This window comes from Vigna radiata, chromosome 8 (assembly GCF_000741045.1).
Source record: "Vigna radiata var. radiata cultivar VC1973A chromosome 8, Vradiata_ver6, whole genome shotgun sequence".
Lineage (NCBI taxonomy): Eukaryota > Viridiplantae > Streptophyta > Magnoliopsida > Fabales > Fabaceae > Vigna > Vigna radiata.
In genome coordinates, this window is record NC_028358.1 from 19,802,244 (window position 1) to 19,810,536 (window position 8,293).

Genomic DNA, 8,293 nt, shown 5'->3' on the forward strand with positions numbered 1-8,293 from the left:
TTTCCTTTTTTTTCTTTACCCACCATTAATTATTATTCTCTTATTATTTAATTTTGATTATTTACTTTCCCGGACGAAATTGGGTGTTGACAGTTATACCCAGTGGAAGATGATGATGGTCCTATTTTGGGAGAGGATGAACCAGAGGCTGAGGAAGTGGGTGCAGTAGAGGTTGAGGCAGTGGTTGATCTAGAGCCTCAAGTAGAAGCTGAAGTAGAAGATGAGGTAGAAGTTGAGGTAGAAGCAGTGGCTGATGTAGAGCCTCAGGTAAAAGTTAAGTTACAGGGTGATGGTGTGAAGGCATAGGGTTAGACAAAGGTTGAGGAAAATGAGGAGGGAAATATTGGTGTTGGTGTGGATGTAGAGGGGCAGGGAAAGGATGTTAAGGGACATGATGAGTATGATGTTAGAAGTTGGAATGGGTTTGAAGAGGATGTAATGACTCACCATGGTGATGAAGTGGAACATGATATATTTGAAGGTACTCACCAAGTAGAAGTTGGTGGACCTAGGGGTTTATTAGAAAGTGATCGGGAATTTGACACTTTGAACAGTGTTGTACTAAGTGATAACACAGATGATGATAGAGAGGGGGATGGGGATTTTGGGATTTTTTCAATGCCCCAAACAACGGAACAATATAAATGGGAAAAAGAACGTATCGTGTAGAGAATGGTAGGAAATTAAAGGTTTATAAAAATGATAAAAGAAGAGTTTGTGTCAAATGTTGTGGGGCAAAAGGAAAATGTACATAGTATGTATATTGTGCATATAAGGCAGCTCAAAGTATATTTCAGTTAAGGAAGATTATAGACATGCACACATGCATTAGAGAATTTAACATCCGTTTAATGACTTCAAAATGGTTAATTGGGAGGTTAGAGAAGACCATAAAAGAAAATCCTAATATTAATCTGACTAACGTCCAAAATAAAGTTTCTAAGAAATGGAACATTGGTATTTCTCGGTCTACAACCTGTAGGGCAAAAGCAATGACTTTTAAACAAATTCAAGGTTATTTTGAAGAACAATATAAAAGAGTGTATGACTATGTAAATGAGTTGTTGAGGTCAAATCTTGGTTTAACTGTCAAAGTGTGTGTTGAACCTAATGAGGACACTCTAATATTCAAGAGACTATATGTGTGTTTGAAAGATGTAAGGAAAGCTTCGTTTCATGTAGGCCTATTATAGGTTTGGATGGATGTTTCTTGAAAGGGAAATAAGGAGGTAAGTTGTTAACTGCAGTTGGAAGAGATGGTAATGAGCAAATGTTACCATTAGCATATGTTGTTGTGGAAGTGGAGAATAAGGAAAGTTGGGCTTGGTTTTTAGAACTGCTGGTTGATGATCTTGGTGGTGTGGAGCTTTGTTCAACAATTACATTTATGTCAGATCAACAAAAATTGAGTAACTCAACTCATTGTTGTTATTTATTGTACTTTCTTCATGTCTTTTATTGTAACTTGTATGTTGTCATTCATTACTTTGATAGGGACTTTTACCAGCAATGCAAGAACTTCTACCTAGTGTGGATCAAAGATTTTGTGTGCGTCACATATATGCAAATTTTAGGAAGAAATTTCTTGGGCAAATTCTAAAATGTGTATTATGGAAGACAATTTCATCAACACACCCTCAAGCATGAGAGTCAGTGATGAGAGAAATTAAAAATGTCAATCTAGACGCCTTTAAATACTTGGTAGTCATTCCACCAAGGTATGTCAACCCACATGCTTTTAAATCCATTTTTGTATTTACTTTTGTTAGTTTTCGTAGCTAATTTGTATGACTTGTTATTTTTTTAACTAGATTTTGGTCAAGGTCAAGGTTTATGGGTAAAATTTCTTGTGACACCTTAGTGAATAATATGTCTGAAGCTTTTAACAGTGTGATATTAAATGCAAGGGATAAGCCCATCATCACAATGAGGAAGAAATTCTATGTACCTCATGAAGAGATGGGCAACAAATAGAGAGAAAATAAGTACATGTGAAGGCTCTCTTTTCTCAAAGATTCATAAAAGGTTTAAAAGTGTTGAAAATAGAATGGCTTAGTTTCAATACCAAGAAAGGGGGATGAATTGATGAAACACAAAAATCGAGTCTTTTTAAAATCTTTTCCGTAAAAGGATGATTTTTCAAAAGTTTCTTGAATCGCAAGGAATAAGATTTTTCAAGTGCGGCAGAAATAGTTGACTACGTAAAAAGTAAAGTTGACTTTGAAACTAAAAAATGTAGGGATAGAGAATTCAAACGAAGGTTTTTATACTAGTTCGACCAAACTGCCTACATCCAGTGTCCTTCCAATCACAGGAAGCAAATGCATTATAATGATCAAAGTTTTTACAACAAGGTTTCTATAGCGACCTCCACGTCAAAATATAAAACACCTCTCTAACCCTCTAAGCAAAATATAGGCAATATACAAACAAGGAACATCAGCAAGATGTCCCATTTCTTGCAGTCTTTAATCACTTTGAACAATCCTCAAAGTCCAAAATGCCACAGTTCTCTTCTTGTAGTCACAACAGGGCAGCCACAATCTTCACAAGATTGAGAGAAGAAGTTGATCACTTATCAGACACCTCAAGTGTAGGTTGATCAATCAATCAATGTGCACAGATTCTTGCTCGTCAAGCAATCACCACAGAATGAACACCTCGGTCTTTCTTGATAGATTCTTGGAGCTTTATAATGTTCTATAAAAGATCAATAATCTGCAACAATTCAATCAAAATGTTAAAATCACAAAAAGTCTCTATAAAAATCAAATTCGGGTCTATATATAGTTTTTTCACAAAACTGACGCTCCTAAGTCGACTATGCTACTAATAGAGTCGATTATACTCAGACAGTTAATACAGATAGTAGTAGTCAAACCAACTTAATTGATTTTGCATTTAATACAGTTGACTCACAATCAATGCTTGATCAAAGATATAAAATATATAGTAGTTAGACATCACAAGGATTGACAAAATTTCAAAACATAATTAACTAAGTTGAGTAGCTTGCGCATACAGTCGACTTTTTAACACTTCAATGCAGCTTTGAAAAAATTTCTTTCCAAAAATACTCACAACACACTTTGAAAAGTTTTGTGCAAAGCCACGAGTTTTAATTGACTTGCTTCATAATGAAGTGGACTTAAAATTGTTGTCTTGCCACACATTATAAGTTGAACTAAAGTGCATGTGATTTTTCTTTTCTAAAACATATGTCATGGATTCTCATATTAGATCTCATGTAAAACATAATGATTTGCAAGCTCTGGCAGAAACAACACCAACATGTTCTGAAAATATCATCAACATGTTCTCAAAATATCATAAACATGAAAGTTATGAACATGTAATACATATAAACACATATAAACGCATGTGCAATTAATAATGTGTTGTCATCATAAAAAACCAGAAGCTCTGTGAGATTGTAAGGTTTGGCTAAACCAGTGCTTCCTTTATCAATAATCTCAACAACCTCTCCCTTTTTTTATGATGCACAACCATGATTAATAAACAACCATGTTGTACAAATAAAATCATATCATATCAAAATGTATCAGAACAAATGATTAGCAAATGATCAAAATGTATCAGAGTAAATAACAAATGTTGAAATATTCAATGTTATCATTTTTTTATTCAAAGCAAAATCATATCAATTCATATCAGAATATCTCAAAGCATATAAGAGAAAACAAAATGTATATTACAGCTCAAAATGAATATTAGAGCATTCTCCCCCTTTATGCATTAGCAAAAAATGTATGCCTTATGATAATGTGTTAAGACTTCGGCAAGTGTACCGAATCGTATCAAGTAATATAAATGGTAAGACCAAGTATCGTTTTCCCTAGAGACTCATTGGTCTAGACAGTCATGTGATTTGTTGATTATTTAAGACTTGAGAAAAAAAAATAGGTATTTATAATGAAAAAAAGAAAATATACATGAATGCAGTTGTTGATCAATTGACCAAAAGAATACGCAGGTGAATGATATATGGATGAATTATATTATTGGAGTTTTCGACTTTATCCTATCCACTCTCATGTATTTACGAATTAAACTCCTTCATTAATGTCAATGCCACTTTCTAATTTACCCTAAACTCTATGTCTCGGTGAAGAGAGCATACTCATAATTACTAGTTTACAATGTCTTGTCTCCCTAACAATTAATCATGCATTACATTCGCATAGAAGCTTAAAGGCAATCGGTCCTCCTATCCCTATATCTAGGTAATATTGCTCCCAAGGAAATTTTCTCATGTCTAGATTTCCCCGTATATGTCCATATTAACAAACTCAATGATCATGTAATTGAGTGAGTTAAACAAACCATGCATAGAGTTTAGAGAAAAAACCCTAACAATTAATGAAGTAAAGCATATATTATAAAGAAGGTTTAACACCTATTTTGGTCCCTCTTTTCGGGGGGTTTGTTCAAAGTGGTCCTCCCTTTTTTAAAAAGTTCACTAAAGTCCTACTTTTTGCAAAAACTGTGCAAGTTAGTCCTTTTTGCTAACGGCGTTAATTCTGCTAACGGCAAAACTGCCAACTGGCAAATATTTGATGATTTATACAAATAAAATTCGTTGTAGTCCTCATATTGGTTTAAAAATGTTTATTGTGGTCCTTGTGTTGTTTTAAAAATGTTTATTGTGGTCCCCCTTTAAAAATGTTTATTGTGGGTGTTTTAGAAGTTGCAGGCATGCTAGAATGCTCAATCAAGCGCTCAACTACTTAGAGACAGGAAGCGGCTTCATAAATTTGTCAATGGAAAATGCTCTTGTGGAAATTTTTGTGGTTTTCTCTAAAAGCAGCACCTAAAATTTCATGTGTTGCAATCCAAAACTGATGAGTTCTTTTTTCACATCTCCACACTTACTAATATAACACGTGAAACTACACTGATAAACTTCAAATTATTGTGATTGTAGTTTCCCAAAAGGTTAGCGCATGGATTACTAGATCACACGTGAAATCTATAACATGTATTAAACAATTTACAAATGGCTTACCCTTCTAAGATGGCATGATGATCTTGGCTCTGCAGAACATGTGAGACATCAGATTTCTTTAGTTTACTGACACGTTTTTTTTAGTAAAAGGGGACCACAATAAACATTTTTAAACCAACACGAGGACTACAATAAACATTTTTAAACCAATATGAGGACTACAACGAATTTTATTTGTACAAGTCATCAAATATTTGCTAGCTGGCAGTTTTGCCGTTAATAGATTTAACACCGTTAGTAAAAAGGACTAACTTGCACAGTTTTTGCAAAAAGTAGGACTTTAGTGAACTTTTTCAAAAAGGGAGGACAACTTTGAACAAACCCCCTAAAAAGAGGGACCAAAATAGGTATTAAACCTATAAAGAATCAATTCAATACATGAGAGTTTCAAAGGATTACATCGTTTCCCCAACAAAAATGGAGGTTTAGTTCACCATAGACATAGTGAAACTAGATGAAAAGAATGAAAGATAAAACCCTAGAAATTGTAGATTGGAGTTTCCGCATCCAAAATCCGCCTCCGAGGGGTGAAAAAAGTGTTTTTACGTCTCCTTCTGCCAAAAGATAGACCCTCTAAGTCGCCAAAATCATTAAATAGCTCATAAAAAGGACATGAAATTGGCCAGGCCCACGCTAACAGTGCTCAGTGCCAGATTTGCGCTCAAGGGGGCTAACAAAGAGATCATAACAGGGTAGGCTATCTGGCTAGAGAGGCTCAATCAACAAAATGCCTTTATCATTTTCAGACATGCTCATGAATCAAGAATTATCAACAGAGTCAAGCCAAGGCAATTGTGCAAGCAATCCAGAGACATATCACACACAAGAAAGATCATCAAATGGCTCAAATCTAACATAGGTAATCGGTCACAATTAATCCAACTTTCAAACATCATGATTATCTTCCAAGCAAAGAAGAGCAAGGAGTCCAACAAAACAGAGTATCAATGCAGTGAAGGGAAACTAGCAACCTAATCACAGTCCAGAATTCACAAAAAGCATGCAAAACTGTACACAAGACTCAACAAAATTCACTAGAAAACGAAATCTAAACAAAGAACAACCTCCCCTAATAGACCATACTTAAACGACACAATGTCCTCAGTGTGTCACAATCAACAAATCAACAATCAGAACAATCATCAGATACAGACAAAGTGCAATAAAAGTGAGGAGGGAAGGAGAAAAGAAACTCCCTGAGTCAGCTGGGAGGGTAGGTGGGGTAGACCAAAGACGTCTCCTCCACCACTGCATCCAACAAAGAAGGATTGCTGAGGAAAGGCTTCAGTCTATGCCCATTCACCTTGAAGCTTGTAGCTGCAGATGGATCTTGTATCTCTACTGCACCATAAGGATAAACATTAGTCACAACAAAAGGTCCAGTCCACTTTGATCTCAACTTACCACCCATGAGGCCGAGCCTAGAGTTATACAACAAAACCTGCTGGCCAACCTCGAAGTCCTTTCTAACAATGGAACTATCATGGAACCTCTTGGTCTTTTCTTTGTAGAACTTCGAGTTTTCATAGGCCTCCAATCGGATCTCATCCAATTCATTCAGTTGCAACTTCATTTCCTCTCCAGCTTGGTCAATGGAGAAGTTGCAAGTCTTTACAGCCCTGTATGCCCGATGCTCAATCTCAACTGGTAAATGACATGCCTTCCCAAAGACAACCCGACAGGGAGACATCCCTATGAGTGCTTTGTAGGCAGCCCTATGTGCCCAAAGAGCATCGTCCAACCTATTGCTTCAATCCTTCTTGTTGGGCTGGACAATCTTCTCCAAAATCCTCTTAATCTCCTTGTTGGAGATCTCAGCCTGCCCATTTGTTTGGGGGTGGTAAGGTGTAGAAACTCTATGCGTCACCCCATATTTCTTGAGCAAGGCTTGCATGGATCTGTTGCAAAAATGGGTTCCCTGATCGCTAACAATCGCTCTAGGCACTCCAAACCTGCAAAAGAGGTGAGATCTAACAAAATCTACAACAACCCGAGCATCATTAGTCCTGGTGGCTCTAGCTTCCACCCATTTTGAAACATAATCCACAATAAGGAGAATATAAGAGAAACCAAAAGAAACAGGAAAAGGACCTATGAAATCTATACCCCAAACATCAAACACCTCATAAAACAGCATAGGCTGTTGAGGCATCTCCTGTCTCTGTGAAATAGGTCTACCTGCTCTCTGACACGGCTCATAGGTGCTACAAATCCTCTCCGCATCTTTGAAGATGGAAGGCCAATAGAAACCACAGTCAAGCACCCTGCGAGCTGTTCTCTGTATCCCCAAATGACCACCAGGTGAGGAGGCATGACAAAACTGCAAGACTGAGTCAATCTCATGGTCCGGAATGCATCTCCTGGTAACCTGGTCACTGCACAACTTCCACAGATATGGGTCATCCCAAACATAATACTTAGCATCACTCTTAATTTTAGCAATCTGAGCACGTGATGCTAAGGGAGGAAAAACAAAAGCAACAAAATAATTCACAATGTGTGCAAACCAAGGAGTAGGGTAAGAAGAAGAAATCATTAACAAACTCTCATCAGGAAAGTCATACTGGATGGGCAAAACATGAGCCTGATCCTCAACTCTCTCAATCCTGCTGAGGTGGTCTGCAACCAAGTTCTGTGCTCCACTCCGGTCTTTAATCTGCAAGTCAAACTCCTGGAGTAGTAGCATCCACCTAATCAATCTAGGCTTTGACTCAGCCTTTTTCAACAGAAACTTTAGAGCTGCATGGTCAGTATACACAATAACAGGAGATCCAAGCAAATACGACCTAAACTTATCAAGGGCAAAAACAATTGCCAACAACTCTTTCTCAGTCGTGGTGTAGTTAGCTTGGGCAGCATCCAAAGTGCGGGAAGCATAGTAGATCACTCTAGGCAGCTTGTCAATCTTCTGTGTTAGGACAACCCCCAATGCATAGTTAGACGCATCACACATGAGCTCAAATGGGGTTGTCCAATCCGGTGCCTGAATGATCGGGGTGGTGGTTAAAGCTTCCTTCAGGCAATCAAACGCATGCTTGCATTTGTCATCAAAAACAAAGTCAATATCCTTCTGTAGCAGTCTGGACAAGGGAAGCGCCTTCTTGCTAAAATCTTTGATGAAGCGCCTGTAGAAACCTGAATGTCCAAGGAAAGATCGCACCTCTCGCATGCAAGAGGGGTAAGGCAACTGCGAAATCACAGATATCTTAGCAGGGTCTACCTCTATTCCCTTTTCAGAAATGATATGCCCTAGAACCAAACCTTGTT

General features: G+C 37.3%; 1 pseudogene; it reads right to left on the reverse strand.

Annotated features, from left to right (window-relative positions):
- Window positions 1-6,227: 6,227 nt before the first annotated feature.
- Window positions 6,228-8,293, reverse strand: part of LOC106770338 — a 17,688-nt pseudogene continuing 15,622 nt past the window's right edge.